Source organism: Phalangium opilio, unplaced genomic scaffold (assembly GCF_054372755.1).
Source record: "Phalangium opilio isolate 3A_F unplaced genomic scaffold, DU_Popi_V2 ptg000060l_1, whole genome shotgun sequence".
Lineage (NCBI taxonomy): Eukaryota > Metazoa > Arthropoda > Arachnida > Opiliones > Phalangiidae > Phalangium > Phalangium opilio.
The window spans coordinates 278,221-294,703 of NW_028324177.1; the positions used below are offsets into that span (position 1 = coordinate 278,221).

Sequence of the window (16,483 nt, forward strand, 5' to 3'; positions counted from 1 at the left end):
CGAGTTTTTGCAGAAGTAATTGACTTTTTAAACACAAATAGTAAAATTGTAGGCCTATGAGTTTAGCATGTATCAGTGTCATACAGTCCCGTTGGTCTAGGGGTATGATACTCGCTTTGGGTGCGAGTGGTCCTGGGTTCAAATCCCGGACGGATCCGAGTTTTTGCAGAAGTAATTGACTTTTTAAACACAAATAGTAAAATTGTAGGCCTATGAGTTTAGCATGTATCAGTGTCATACAGTCCCGTTGGTCTAGGGGTATGATACTCGCTTTGGGTGCGAGTGGTCCTGGGTTCATATCCCGGACGGACCCGAGTTTTGCAGAAGTAATTTAGTGACTATTTAAATGCAACTATTGACAGGGTAGTCCTATGAGTTGAGCATGATTCAGTTACATACATGGTCCGTTGGTCTAGGGTTATGATACTCGCTTTGTGTGTGAGTGGTCCTGGGTTCATATCCCGGACGGACCCGAGTTTTGCAGAAGTAATTTAGTGACTATTTAAATGCAACTATTGACAGGGTAGTCCTATGAGTTGAGCATGATTCAGTTACATACATGGTCCGTTGGTCTAGGGTTATGATACTCGCTTTGTGTGTGAGTGGTCCCGGGTTCAAATCCCGGACGGACCCGATTTTTGCAGAAGAAATTTAGTGACTATTTAAATGCAACTAGTTAAATTGTACCCTACGAGTTGAGCATGTTTCTGTTACATACATGGCACGATGGTCAAGGGGTATGATACTCGCTTTGGGTGGGAGTGGTCCCGGGTTCAAATCCCGGACGGACCAGAGTTTTGCAGAAGTAATTTAGCGACTATTTAAATACAACTAGTTAAATTATAGGCCTATGAGTTAAGCATGTTTCAGTGTCATACAGTCCCGTTGGTCTAGGGGTATGATACTCGCTTTGGGTGCGAGTAGTCCTGGGTTCATATCCCGGACGGACTCGAGTTTTGCAGAAGTAATTTAGTGACTATTTAAATGCAACTACTGAAATGGTAGTCTTTGAGTCGAGCATGTTTCAGTTACATACATGGCCCGATGGTCTAGGGGTATGATACTCGCTTTGGGTGCGAGTGGTCCCGGGTTCAAATCCCGGACAGCCCCGAGTTTTTGCAGAAGTAATTTAGAGACTATTTAAATGCAACTATTGACAGGGTAGTCCTATGAGTTGAGCATGATTCAGTTACATACATGGTCCGTTGGTCTAGGGGTATGATAATCGCTTTAAGTGCGAGTGGTCCCGGGTTCAAATCCCGGACGGACCCGATTTTTGCAGAAGGAATTTAGTGACTATTTAATTGCAACTATTGACAGGGTAGTCCTATGAGTTGAGCATGATTCAGTTACATACATGGTCCGTTGGTCTAGGGGTATGATAATCGCTTCGGGTGTGAGTGGTCACGGGTTCAAATCCCGGACGGACCCGAGTTTTTGCAGAAGTAATTGACTTTTTAAACACAAATAGTAAAATTGTAGGCCTATGAGTTTAGCATGTATCAGTGTCATACAGTCCCGTTGGTCTAGGGGTATGATACTCGCTTTGGGTGCGAGTGGTCCTGGGTTCAAATCCCGGACGGATCCGAGTTTTTGCAGAAGTAATTGACTTTTTAAACACAAATAGTAAAATTGTAGGCCTATGAGTTTAGCATGTATCAGTGTCATACAGTCCCGTTGGTCTAGGGGTATGATACTCGCTTTGGGTGCGAGTGGTCCTGGGTTCATATCCCGGACGGATCCGAGTTTTGGAGAAGTAATTTAGTGACTATTTAAATGCAACTATTGACAGGGTAGTCCTAGGAGTTGAGCATGATTCAGTTACATACATGGTCCGTTGGTCTAGGGTTATGATACTCGCTTTGTGTGTGAGTGGTCCCGGGTTCAAATCCCGGACGGACCCGATTTTTGCAGAAGAAATTTAGTGACTATTTAAATGCAACTAGTTAAATTGTACCCTACGAGTTGAGCATGTTTCTGTTACATACATGGCGCGATGGTCAAGGGGTATGATACTCGCTTTGGGTGGGAGTGGTCCCGGGTTCAAATCCCGGACGGACCAAAGTTTTGCAGAAGTAATTTAGCGACTATTTAAATACAACTAGTTAAATTATAGGCCTATGAGTTAAGCATGTTTCAGTGTCATACAGTCCCGTTGGTCTAGGGGTATGATACTCGCTTTGGGTGCGAGTAGTCCTGGGTTCATATCCCGGACGGACTCGAGTTTTGCAGAAGTAATTTAGTGACTATTTAATCGCAACTATTGACAGGGTAGTCCTATGAGTTGAGCATGTTTCAGTTACATACATGGTCCGTTGGTCTAGGGGTATGATACACGCTTCGGGTGTGAGTGGTCCCGGGTTCAAATCCCGGACGGACGCGAGTTTTTGCAGAAGTAATTTAGAGACTATTTAATCGCAACTATTGACAGGGTAGTCCTATGAGTTGAGCATGTTTCAGTTACATACATGGTCCGTTGCTCTAGGGGTATGATACTCGCTTTGGGTGCTAGTTATCCCGGGTTCAAATGCCGGACGGACCCGAGTTTTGCAGAAGTAATTTAGTGACTATTTAAATGCAACTAGTTAAATTGTACCCTACGAGTTGAGCATGTTTCAGTTACATACATGGCGCGATGGTCAAGGGGTATGATACTCGCTTCGGGTGTGAGTGGTCCCGGGTTCAAATCCCGGACGGACCCGATTTTTGCAGAAGGAATTTAGTGACTACTTAAACACAAATAGTTAAATTGTACCCTACGAGTTGAGCACGTTATGGTTTCATACATGGTCCGTTGGTCTAGGGTTATGATACTCGCTTCGGGTGTGAGTGGTCCCGGGTTCAAATCCCGGACGGACCCTAGTCTTTGTAGAAGGAATTTAGTGACTATTTAATCGCAACTATTGACAGGGTATTCCTACGAGTTGAGCATGTTTCAGTTACATACATGGCGCGATGGTCAAGCGGTATGATACTCGCTTTGGGTGGGAGTGGTCCCGGGTTCAAATCCCGGACGAACCAGAGTTTTGCAGAAGTAATTTAGCGACTATTTAAATACAACTAGTTAAATTATAGGCCTATGAGTTAAGCATGTTCCAGTGTCATACAGTCCCGTTGGTCAAGGGGTATGATACTCGCATTGGGTGCGAGTAGTCCTGGGTTCATATCCCGGACGGACTCGAGTTTTGCAGAAGTAATTTAGTGACTATTTAATCGCAACTATTGACAGGGTAGTCCTATGAGTTGAGCATGTTTCAGTTACATACATGGTCCGTTGGTCTAGGAGTATGATACTCGCTTCGGGTGTGAGTGGTCCCGGGTTCAAATCCCGGACGGACCCGAGTTTTTGCAGAAGTAATTTAGAGACTATTTAATCGCAACTATTGACAGGGTAGTCCTATGAGTTGAGCATGTTTCAGTTACATACATGGTCCGTTGGTCTAGGGGTATGATATTCGCTTCGGGTGTGAGTGGTCCCGGGTTCAAATCCCGGACGGACCCGAGTTTTTGCAGAAGTAATTTAGCGACTATTTAAATACAACTAGTTAAATTATAGGCCTATGAGTTAAGCATGTTTCAGTGTCATACAGTCCCGTTGGTCGAGGGGTATGATACTCGCTTTGGGTGCGAGTGGTCCCGGTTTCAAATCCTGGACGGACCCGATTTTTGCAGAAGGAATTTAGTGACTATTTAATTGCAATTATTGACAGGGTAGTCCTATGAGTTGAGCATGATTCAGTTACATACATGGTCCGTTGGTGTAGGGGTATGATTCTCGCTTCGGGTGTGAGTGGTCCCGGGTTCAAATCCCGGACGGACCCTAGTCTTTGTAGAAGGAATTTAGTGACTAATTAATCGCAATTATTGACAGGGTAGTCCTACGAGTTGAGCATGTTTCAGTTTCATACATGGTCCGTTGGTCTAGGTGTATGATACTCGCTTTGGGTGCGAGTGGTCCCGTGTCCAAATCCCGGACGGACCCGATTTCTGCAGAAGAAATTTAGTGACTATTTAAATGCAACTACTGAAATGGTAGTCTTTGAGTCGAGCATGTTTCAGTTACATACATGGCCCGATGGTCTAGGGGTATGATACTCGCTTTGGGTGCGAGTGGTCCTGGGTTCAAATCCCGGACGGACCCGAGTTTTACAGAAGTAATTTAGTGACTATTTAAATGCAACTACTGAAATGGTAGTCTTTGAGTCGAGCATGTTTCAGTTACATACATGGCCCGATGGTCAAGAGGTATGATACTCGCTTTGGGTGGGAGTGGTCCCGGGTTCAAATCCCGGACAGCCCCGAGTTTTTGCAGAAGTAATTTAGAGACTATTTAAATGCAACTATTGACAGGGTAGTCCTATGAGTCGAGCATGATTCAGTTTCATACATGGTCCGTTGGTCTAGGGGTATGATAATCGCTTTAAGTGCGAGTGGTCCCGGGTTCAAATCCCGGACGGACCCGATTTTTGCAGAAGGAATTTAGTGACTATTTAAATACAACTAGTTAAATTATAGGCCTATGAGTTAAGCATGTTTCAGTGTCATACAGTCCCTTTGGTCTAAGGGTATGATACTCGCTTTGGGTGCGAGTGGTCCCGGGTTCAATTCCCGGACGAACCCGAGTTTTACAGAAGTAATTTAGTGACTATTTAAATGCAACTAGTTAAATTGTACCCTACGAGTTGAGCATGTTATAGTTTCATACTTGGTCCGTTGGTCTAGGGGTATGATACTCGCTTCGGGTGTGAGTGGTCCCGGGTTCAAATCCCGGACAGCCCCGAGTTTTTGCAGAAGTAAATTAGAGACTATTTAAATGCAACTATTGACAGGGTAGTCCTATGAGTTGAGCATGTTTCAGTTACATACATGGTGCGTTGGTCTAGGGGTATGATACTCGCTTCGGGTGTGAGTGGTCCCGGGTTCAAATCCCGGACTGCCCCGAGTTTTTGCAGAAGTAATTTAGAGACTATTTAAATGCAACTATTGACAGGGTAGTCCTATGAGTTGAGCATGATTCAGTTACATACATGGTCCGTTGGTCTAGGGGTATGATAATCGGTTTAAGTGCGAGTGGTCCCGGGTTCAAATCCCGGACGGACCCGATTTTTGCAGAAGGAATTTAGTGACTATTTAATTGCAACTATTGACAGGGTAGTCCTATGAGTTGAGCATGATTCAGTTACATACATGGTCCGTTGGTCTAGGGGTATGATAATCGCTTCGGGTGTGAGTGGTCACGGGTTCAAATCCCGGACGGACCCGAGTTTTTGCAGAAGTAATTGACTTTTTAAACACAAATAGTAAAATTGTAGGCCTATGAGTTTAGCATGTATCAGTGTCATACAGTCCCGTTGGTCTAGGGGTATGATACTCGCTTTGGGTGCGAGTGGTCCTGGGTTCAAATCCCGGACGGACCCGATTTTTGCAGAAGAAATTTAGTGACTATTTAAATGCAACTATTGACATGGTAGTCTTTGAGTCGAGCATGTTTCAGTTACATACATTGCCCGATGGTCTAGGGGTATGATACTCGCTTTGGGTGCTAGTGGTCCCGGGTTCAAATCCCTGACGGACCCGAGTTTTGCAGAAGAAATTTAGTGACTATTTAAATGCAACTAGTTAAATTGTACCCTACGAGTTGAGCATGTTTCGGTTACATACATGGCCCGATGGTCAAGGGGTATGATACTCGCTTTGGGTGGGAGTGGTCCCGGGTTCAAATCCCGGACGGACCCGAGTTTTACAGAAGTACTTTAGTGACTATTTAAATTCAACTAGTTAAATTATACCCTACGAGTTGAGCATGTTTCAGTTACATACATGGCCCGATGGTCAAGGGGCATGATACTCGCTTTGGGTGGGAGTGGTCCCGGGTTCAAATCCCGGACGGACCCGAGTTTTGCAGAAGTAATTTAGCGACTATTTAAATACAACTAGTTAAATTATAGGCCTATGAGTTAAGCATGTTTCAGTATCATACAGTCCCGTTGGTCTAGGGGTATGATACTCGCTTTGTGTGCGAGTAGTCCTGGGTTCATATCCCGGACGGACCCGAGTTTTGCAGAAGTAATTTAGTGACTATTTAATCGCAACTATTGACAGGGTAGTCCTATGAGTTGAGCATGTTTCAGTCACATACATGGTCCGTTGGTCTAGGGGTATGATACTCGCTTCGGGTGTGAGTGGTCCCGGGTTCAAATCCCGGACAGCCCCGAGATTTTGCAGAAGTAATTTAGAGACTATTTAAATGCAACTATTGACAGGGTAGTCCTATGAGTCGAGCATGTTTCAGCTACATACATGATCCGTTGGTCTAGGGGTATGATACTCGCTTTAAGTGCGAGTGGTCCCGGGTTCAAATCCCGGACGGACCCGATTTTTGCAGAAGGAATTTTGTGACTATTTAATTGCAACTATTGACAGGGTAGTCCTATGAGTTGAGCATGATTCAGTTACATACATGGTCCGTTGGTCTAGGGGTATGATAATCGCTTCGGGTGTGAGTGGTCCCGGGTTCAAATCCCGGACGGACCCGATTTTTGCAGAAGGAATTTAGTGACTATTTAATTGCAACTATTGACAGGGTAGTCCTATGAGTTGAGCATGATTCAGTTACATACATGGTCCGTTGGTCAAGGGGTATGATAATCGCTTCGGGTGTGAGTGGTCACGGGTTCAAATCCCGGACGGACCCGAGTTTTTGCAGAAGTAATTGACTATTTAAACACAAATAGTAGAATTGTAGGCCTATGAGTTTAGCATGTTTCAGTGTCATACAGTCCCGTTGGTCAAGGGGTATGATACTCGCTTTGGGTGCGAGTGGTCCTGGGTTCATATCCCGGACGGACCCGAGTTTTGCAGAAGTAATTTAGTGATTATTTAAATGCAACTAGTTAAATTGTACCCTACACAGTGAGAAATAATGGTCTGTGAATAAACCCCAAAGGGTTTGGTCAAAGTTGTCCGAAAACCAGTCCATCAGTGGTTTAGTTTCAGTGCCTGAAGGGTTTAAGGACTATTTTATTAAACCCCTTGACGGTTTAAATTTAGAACACTCCTGGTTTGTTTATTTACCATTACAGGCTAGATATTCGACCCATTTCGGGTCTTTTGTTGATCCCTTAGTTGGTTTAAATTCAGAACGTGTATGGAAGGTGTTTAAACCATGGCGGGATTAATATTAATCCCTTTGTAATCTAGTCTTAAACCCTTTATGGTAATATTTCAGAACTTTGGCGGTACGTTTTCAAACCAAAGCGGGTTTAGAACTTTACCGTTTTCAATCTAGTCTTAAACCCTTTATGGTTATAGTTCAGAACTTTGTGGGTACGTTTTCAAACCAAAGCGGGTTTAGAACTTTACCTTTTCCAACCTAGTGTTAAACCCTTTATGGTTTAAAGTCAGAGCATAACGGGTACGTTTTCAGAACAAAGCAGGTGTAGAACCTTGCCTTTTTCAATCTACTCTTAAACCCTTTATGGTTATAGTACAGAACTTTGTCGGTACGTTTTCAAACCAAAGAGGGTTTAGAACTTTACCGTTTTGTATCTAGTGGTAAACCCTTCATCGTTATAGTTTAGAACTTTGTCGGTAGGCTCTTAAACCAAAGCAGGTTTAGAACCTTAGCACAGCAGGTTTAATATTTTTCCCATTCCCATCTAGTCCAAAACCCATTATGGTATTGATACAGAACCTAGCCCGTACATTTTTAAACCAATGCGGGTTTAATATCGAACCCATTGCATTATTTTCACACACCCTTTAATAATTTTAATTGCCCGGGGAAATAAAAATAATAAACATTATAATTATTTTCCCTCTTAAAACTTTTCACATTATCCTGATAACTAGCTCCGAAATGTAGATATTCAATTAAGTTTAGAAAAATTAAAGAAATTTAGTTTCAATAGGAAATTTATTTTGTTTTCTACCATTCATATTTACTGAAATTTACAGTTACAGTTTAAGTATTCACTTTCCTGGCTAGAAAAAACAAGGTGAAGATGTGAATTTTGATTTGTTTTTGCACTGCGAATCATTTTAGTGAAATTTTTTTGGAAGTTCATTTTTTGAGAGTTGTTATGAGTCTTTTAACTGGCGCAGCACATTTCGTGAAGTTTAATTCCAAAAAGCACGATTCAATAAAACTATAAGTTTTAAATAATTCATCTGGGTATTGAATGTTGAAAATCCAATAGCTTGCGATGAGTATCATCATTGCAGTCGGAAAGTCGGAAGCCTCAGCCACTTTGGTACGATCAATGTACAGTTCGTAGTCTGTATTTATTAGAATCTTGCTTCCCGAAAAAACAAGGACTGGCACTTTCGGGTATCGGGAAGAGTCGCCATTGGGGAAAAAAACTTTTCATGGTTTTCCTTAAATCTGGTGGGAATTAGCAAAATTGAAAGTGACCTCTTGAGACCTATAAGAATAAGAAAGGAAAGGAAAATTATTATTGTTATAGTAGAATTTCCGTACTATTGAATCAAATTACTTTGCATGGATTCAGGGTCCTCTTCCTTTTTTATCTGGTCTAGAATTTCCGCTTTCAAATTAACCACTTCTTTTTTTGCCAAAACCCAAATTTTTTCAGAGTATTTTTTTAACATTTCATCCAGTTTTTTCTCAATGTTTATCTTTGTTATTCTCTCAAATTCCAAGGATATCTTTATTTAAAAATTAAATGATAAACTGCATTGACTTGATCAATCCATAGAGAATAGAAAGAAGAGGAGTTGAAGGCTTGGGATTTTCCCTCAATCGGAAATAGGAGTGAAAATTCCAAGTGAAAACTTTACCATCTACTCCTCTGTCTATTCTTTATTTACAGATCATATTCAAAGTTCATACTTGTCGAGCATTGGAAAGCGCTGGGTACTCTTTCAACACCTTATCCACAGAAGTACCCTCTGCTTTTAGAACTTCTCTTCTATCAGACATAGTTTTATCCATTTTTGTATCAATCTTCTCCCAGTCTATTTCTTTTTTTAATTCATTGATCATTATTGATTTATGAGCGGCGATGTTATCATTATCATCTTCAAAAGATTCCACATCAGCAAGCTTCAAATAAAGAGAATTGATATATTAACTGTTACATGAAACTACCTAATACAAAAAATTTTCCGAATTTGAACTCATACTGCTAGCCTGAATCTATATTGTATAGATTCAGGCTGCTAGACTATCATGGATAAATCGAATATGAATGTATAATCACCTGAACTCTTTGTACGTTTACTATGACGTTGATATCTGAACCAGGACAAGATGTCTGTACTTTTTTGTAGGACTCCTTTCCATATTTTTTTTTGTTATCCGCTACAATGGTTATATTTGTCAAATTTTGTCTAAAATTTTTGAATTTGGATCGCAGCATTTGGTACCACATTTCCTGTAATATTATTTTACAAACATGATTAACCTGCTAAAACTTCATTAAATAAATGGTAATTGAAATTCACAATAAGAAATTTCAGTACTTGTACAAGTTATTTGGAGTACACTGCGATATCACAAATTTTAATCTATTAAAATCAATAAAGATACATACATGCCCTTCTCCTGGTTGTGTTCTTAAGTGTGGGTATTTCATGATTAATTTTTCTGCAACAATTTTGTGATATGGATACCTGAAGGGTATTTGTAAATATACAAGTTCATCAAGTAAAATTTCTATATCTTCAAAACGTTATACTTACAAACCATATCTCTTGATTAAATCACTGAATAAAATGCTTAAAAGCTCTTTGTTCATTGTGATTTTAACCTGAGGGGAAAGACCCTGGTATTTGTCAGCACTAACAAACATTTCTGCCAAATCCGGAAGGGAGTATGTCAAAGCAAATGTCGTTCTTGAACAGCTGCCAATATCTTCTCTAAGATTTTTAGCAACCCTATAGTATTTTCAATTTAGTAAGATAATTCTATAAAAAAGATAATCTTGTTCCTTTGCAGTTTGCAATAATAATAACATTTTTAAATGTAAAAAGTCAATTATTTACAGTAAAACCATAAGTTGAAAAAGTTTACTCAAACTCTTAGGATTATTCATAGATTAATGATAAATTAAAATTGAGTATATTGATGTAATTCATTGCATTAAAACTGCACTAACCAGGTAATCAATTGAGGTTCATTTTCATTTTCGCCTGCGTTCGACGTCGATGTGGCATCTATCTGGTCATTTCTTGACCTTTTTTCTGTTGAATATTCTGGGTCCTCATTTAATCGTTTTTTCTATATTTAAACATATTTTAATTAGAAAAGCTATAATTTTGACTTAAAATAATTATCACCATTTTATATTCAGGGTTAGTTTCCCTTTAATATTTCAAATATTTACTTTTAAAACCACTTTGACTTTAGTTTTGCTTTTAAAAATGCTAGTTTGACCCAGGTCCACATATTCCTCAAAATCTTCATCATAGACCTAATAATGACCAATTTTAGCGGTTTTTAAATTTTATTGTCTCTAAGAGTATCAGCTTCCTTTAATATTAAAATAATCGAAGACATGCGGGCAACTCTACTCTTGATAAAACTTGATATGATACTACTATAATAGGGATTGGTTATGCATATAGGAAGGTTGCACGTGATATGATAACTTCCTCTATCACATACATTTTGCCTTCCAACTCTATATGGGATAAAACAGACAGGTGCTCCTACAACTTCCCTATAGATACCTGTTGAGAAGGGATGGCTCGCTGAAGAGAGCGAGAAAGAGAGAGAGAAAGGGAGCGAGAAAGAGAGAGAGAGAGTTATATACAAAAGTCTATTTAATAATTAACGTCGTGGAGTCTTGTTCGTGAAAATTAAACGTAAAGAAAAGGCTTATATTAGTTTCTATACATCGTGTAAACTTCATATAGGATAACAATTTTGTTGGTTGAACATATCTGAAAACCATATCTGGTTTGACCTAGTTTAATATTCAGGAAGCCCTAATACTTAAAGAATATCTAAAAAGGATATTACCTGATAAACTTTATCCGGACCCACGAAGTCCTGTAGGTTTTCATCACATTTTAAATGTTCCAAAAACGCTGAATATGTGTTATCTTTGATCCGAATTTTCTTTTTTTGTTCTCCAAAACACAACAACAACAAAGTTCCATTTTCATCCTTGTTAATAATTATAAGACTATGTCCGCAGATTTAATTTCAAATATTCGAAATAGTTTTTGTCCGCTCCTCTAAATCCACTCTTTCCGAGATTTTCTCGAATACTGGTTACTGGTATCTATGCTAGTACCATAGAGTGACCTTACCCGTTCTTTTCTTGATGCTGGTACAGTCGCACCGCAGCTAAAAACTTTCCATTTCCTATGGGACAGCCTACGTAAAATGGAAAGTTTTTGGTTTGGGGGGGGAATATTGTCCCCGTCCCATCGTCGCCGACCCTTTTTTTCCCAGAACACAAACAATGGGCCGTGGAATTTACCTTGAGAAGTGAAGCTTATCTTTTGGCTATAAGAAAAATGCGGTACATGGGCCTAACCATTTAATCGTGACCTTGTGTAGAACAGACTTTACTGTCAATTAACAAATGCACGGTTAAATCTTGGAGTCTAAAACTCTGGTCCAGTGGTACGTGTATATAGTTAAAATTTTCTCCTTTCCTCCACTCTTCGAGGAAATATGGCGTCACCCGGTTTATTTAGCTGTGTTAGATGTACCTTTTTTGCTAAAACATTTGGGATACTTTTAACTCATATGCTAAATAAGCATTCTCACGATCGTAACTTTAGTATTGTTTGTGGACTAGACAATTGCGGAAGGTCTTTCACTAATATCAAAACTTATCATCGACACGTGAAACATAAGCATAAATTTACCAGGGAAACGCTTGATCCCCCAAGTTACCCTCATCAAGACGAAAATGCAGATATTTTTGAAAACGAAAATGGACAAGAAATAAACCAAAATGAGCAAGAAAATAATCAAGAGGAACAACAAAGTGAAGGGAGGAATGAAAAAGAGTTAAGACCTCCCGAAATTCGGGAAACGATATTAACAAGACGGCCCAAGGGCTCGTAATAGTAGCCATATCGTACGAGTGAATAGCCCCTCTATACCCTACCCTAATGAGTGGATAACCCCTCTATACCTTACCCTAATGAGTGAATAGCGCTATCTTTTACAATGCTTAAATGATTTACCGTGCATAAAATCAGAGTGAATAGCCCCTCGATTCCCCACTCTAAACAGTGATTAAATTATAACCGTATAAATTTACTTATGCTGTAATTCTAATATTCCGGCGAATCGAAGAACAGATAGTTTTTAGTGATAATCCCCTCGATGAGTTTACAACATAGACTTATGCCGATGCACACTTATCGCATCTTATAAATTTCTAACAAGGACTTATGCCCAGAAACTTTTGAAAGAGAAAGTTTAGTTATAGTGATTACGCATTTTAGTGATTATCCCCTCGAATTACCTTTAGCAATGCTAAAATGATCAAACGCATAACGCTCATTTAACACTATGCTAGCTCTATCTAAACCCACATTTGAATTAACCGCCTAAACGTTCCAGTCAAACATAACATAGATGACGATAGCTACCGAACGAGAACGAAACACATGAGGAGCGCGGTAGAAAAATCGTTATCTATTTAATTAGCACATACATAAAAAGAAAATAAATATAAAAACCCCAAACATACAAATTCATAAGTATCCGACCCCACAGATAAAAATTCAAAAGTTTCCGACCCCACAGATTAAGAGGTACCCCACCCCATATCACCCCGACATTTTAGAGATAAAATTAAATAATAAAAAACTCGGAGTTTCTATCAAGTCTCTATGGTTTAGTGGTTAGAACGTTTGTCTACTACGCCAGCGACTCGGGTTCGATTCCCGGGTCTGACCTGAAAAAATTTTAATTATAATTAAATCTCTAACCGAGCCCAGTAACCCCTATGGGTGGGTTGTGGTAATATAAAGTTCCTTTTAAGCTAAAATCTGACGATAACGAAGCGACAACCCCGGCCACTACTACTACTACTACTACTACTACTACGACGGCTCGGGTCAAACTAAGAGCCTATCGTATACTACGATATGGCTAAAAATTATACTTAAATATCGAGAAGCTCATAATCTTCCACGAACCGTAGTACAATCACTCGCTAATGATCTACTAATATTTTGCGAGCAAATTTTATCATCAAATATGGATAATATACAAACCGTATTGCGCTCAAAAAATATTATCATTGAAAAAGGCGCATTACTTTCGAAAAACATAGAAGTTGGGGAGGCGTTTGAAACCCTCAACTCAAACTATAAAATTAATGCTGTCTGCAAATCGGACTGTGGGTTAATAGAGCCTATGCTATTCACCTTCACCGAAACAATGGACAAGGAAGAGAAGTGTCATTTTCATTATGTACCTATTGTGAAAGTGATTCAAAAACTCTATTCTTCAGATCTTCAGATTGGAAAAAACGTTGATCTTTCAAAAATACCAAATCAATGTGTCGGACATTATCTTCAAGGTGAAATTTCCAGAAACATTATAGAGAAGAATTCTAGTTTCTCGTTAAATACGCTTCAATTACAAATATACCTTGATGATTTTGAAATAGTGAATCCTTTAGGCTCTAAACGTGGCAAACACAAAAAACTAGGATGTTACTTTTCTATTCTGAACCTTGAGCCAAAATTCAGATCAAAATTGAGCGATATAAATTTGGTTTTTTTGGCGAAGTCAGTTGACGTTGACAACTATGGCTTTCATGAAGTTCTTGAGCCTCTAATTTATGATTTAAATCTTATTCAAAGAAAAGGAATATATATCGAAAATCAGGGGGTACATTTAATGGCTACTGTTGCAATATTTTCAGGTGATAATTTGGGTATCCACAAACTTGCCGGATTTAACGCGTCTTTAAGTTCAGGAAGAGTGTGTAGATTTTGCATGGTAACTAGGGAAAAAGTTTCAACAAATATCAAAGAGAACCAGTTACAATTACGAACATTGGATAGACACGTGTATCACTTACAAAGTATCGCGAGAGATCCCGATGAAAAATCATTGTACGGACTCCGAAGCCCAAGTCCGCTTATGAATATTAGGGGGTTTGACCTTACGCAACAATTGCCCCCTGATCCGATGCACGATTTAAAAGAAGGCATTATGCCAAGAATATTAAAGCACATACTAAATTATATGGTTAGTAATTCAAATTTAACCCTTGACAAATTAAACCAAATTATCAAAACATTCCCTTTTGGTAAAACAGAGTCAAGTCGTCCGGAAACGCAAATTAGAGCAGCAATTTTGGGAAATGGGAATTTAAAGGGTTCCGCGAGTGAAATTTTTTGTTTGTTTCGTCTCCCAAAGATTTGCATTGGGGTGTTTATCTTAAACTAAGGGAAATTATAGACTACATCTATGCGACACATTTACACGTAAATTTTTTCTCAAAACTACAAAACTTAATAGAAATTTTTTTAAAATTGGTATCTACTGTAATTGGTTGCGAAATTATGACGCCAAAATTTCATTATCTAATTCATTACCCTAAAGCGTTTCAAAAATATGGGCCACTCAAAACCATTTCTTGTATGCGTTTCGAAAGCAAACACGGTTACTTCAAAAAAATAGCTAGGGCGTCAAATAATTGCATAAATATCACAAAAACGTTGTCTTCACGACACCAATATTTGCAGTGTTATAACACGTTGGACGAACAACCTTATGGTATACAAAGCACGACAGCTGGGAAATTTATTTCAAAAGATGAACTGCCCGCCCAATTAAAACTAATTCTTAGCGATGCCTTCCCTGAAAAAATTTATTCGCTGTCCAACGCAACTTTTGATCAAGTCTATTATTCAACGGATTGTTTTATGGTTTATGAAATGGAAAAAAATGAGATTAAATCCTTTTATAGGATTAGGTTTGTTTTCTATTTAAATATGTCGTAATAATGGCTGGTACTATATACGAAGTTGAAGGTTTTCACGAATGTTTGCACGCGTACGCGGTCAAAGAACTCCCTGAAAAATGGGAAATCCTAAACGCAGGTGATGAAAAACAATACGAATTGTTAGACTTGTATAAAATTGAGCAGACTCATTACATAGCATTAAGGTCAAAATCTGTAAGTTACTAAAATTAATTCATAACATTTTCAAATTCGCATTTACATCGAATAAATCGAAGGCTAAAACGGATGCCTGTTGTTTAATTTATGTGTATGTACTTTTTCACGAATTATTGCAGCTATCCTATATACAGTCAAGATCAATTTGTAATTTCAGCGGGTAAAAGTTACTTTCATCTCATCTCTATGCCTCGGTTTCATAGAGGTATAAAGGGAGCACAGTTTAGAACATGCTGAAACATCAAACTGATTCCAAATAAATCGGTAGAACATTTTCTTAGGGGAAGACGCGTTCTCCCTCCTTTTCCCTTTATAGTCCTGGTCGAAACTGCCAAAATCCGCGCTGACCTTGAACGCGCCGCCATATTTTAGGAGGAGAAGTGTTGCCAAGCGCCATACCCTGATTTCAAAATCCTAACTCTCCTGTGGCTGGGCCTAACTGTAGCTGTTCAAGCGCGTTTGGAAACCCACCTTAAGATTGTAGCAGACGAAAAATTCCTCTCTCCAAATTATGGTGGACGATCACCTTTCCCGCGAAAATCCCCGCAAGGTCTCCCGACGGCTTGGGCCTGTGAATCGACCAGGACTATTGAGTAAACCTAGTACGTCCACTTTATAGCCCGTTAGGCCTAAAGTAAAACGTTTTTGACTTCGTAAACATATGCCTTTGTTGTATATTGAACACTTGCACAGCGAGAGTTTCCCCCTTCAAATGAGTGGTAGTATAGATCTCTGTGTCATCCGCCTACTGGGAGCTTACAGTGTCCTCTCTTACAAAAGCGCGACCAAAGGGGGATACGTAGTCTACTCCCCTCTCTACCGCCACTAGTCTATAGAAATCGGAAATAACTATATTTTTGGTTAAAATTTAGAATGGTAGTTTAAAACATAAATTTTGGAAATGGACATATTTTCGATTCACATTTATCGTATTAATGAAGTTTGGTATTGGTCCCATGCCATCGGTTCCAGGCAATCTAGTCTTCAACTCTTTTTATTTTGAATCAATCATAATCGGTAAGTTTTTAAAAGAAACAGGTTTAATATTGAGCCAATGCAATCTATAGTCTAAAACCTTTTATGGTTGAAATTAAAAATGTGTATGGTACGTTTTTAAACGAAACCGGGATTATTATTAACCCCTTTACATTTTAGTCTTAAACCATTTATCGTTTTGATTCCGAACCGAATCGGCAAGTTTTTAAACCAAAGCAGGTTTAAAAATCTACCTCTTTCTTTCTAGTCTGAAACCGTTTTTAGTTTTAATTCAGAACCTAACTGGCATGTTTTTAAACCAAAGCAGGTTTAAAAATCTACCTCTTTCATTCTAGTCTGAAACCGTTTTTGGTTTT

General features: G+C 39.1%; 1 long non-coding RNA gene and 4 other non-coding genes across 5 annotated transcripts; 4 read left to right on the top strand and 1 right to left on the bottom strand.

Moving 5' to 3' along the window:
- The first annotated feature begins 2,788 nt into the window (after positions 1–2,788).
- TRNAP-CGG (transfer RNA proline (anticodon CGG)) lies at positions 2,789–2,860 on the top strand. The gene has a single exon. It is a non-coding gene; the product is annotated as a tRNA-Pro (tRNA).
- A 408-nt stretch (positions 2,861–3,268) lies between these two features.
- On the top strand, positions 3,269–3,340 carry TRNAP-CGG (transfer RNA proline (anticodon CGG)). Its single transcript has one exon. It is a non-coding gene; the product is annotated as a tRNA-Pro (tRNA).
- An 89-nt stretch (positions 3,341–3,429) lies between these two features.
- Positions 3,430–3,501, top strand: TRNAP-CGG (transfer RNA proline (anticodon CGG)). Its single transcript has one exon. It is a non-coding gene; the product is annotated as a tRNA-Pro (tRNA).
- A 2,961-nt stretch (positions 3,502–6,462) lies between these two features.
- On the top strand, positions 6,463–6,534 carry TRNAP-CGG (transfer RNA proline (anticodon CGG)). The gene has a single exon. It is a non-coding gene; the product is annotated as a tRNA-Pro (tRNA).
- Positions 6,535–10,212: 3,678 nt separating this feature from the next.
- LOC149665775 (uncharacterized) lies at positions 10,213–11,121 on the bottom strand. The gene is made up of 3 exons (XR_016368262.1): positions 10,985–11,121; positions 10,347–10,433; positions 10,213–10,240 (listed from the first exon to the last, which is right to left on the bottom strand). It is a non-coding gene; the product is annotated as an uncharacterized LOC149665775 (long non-coding RNA).
- Positions 11,122–16,483: the final 5,362 nt, after the last annotated feature.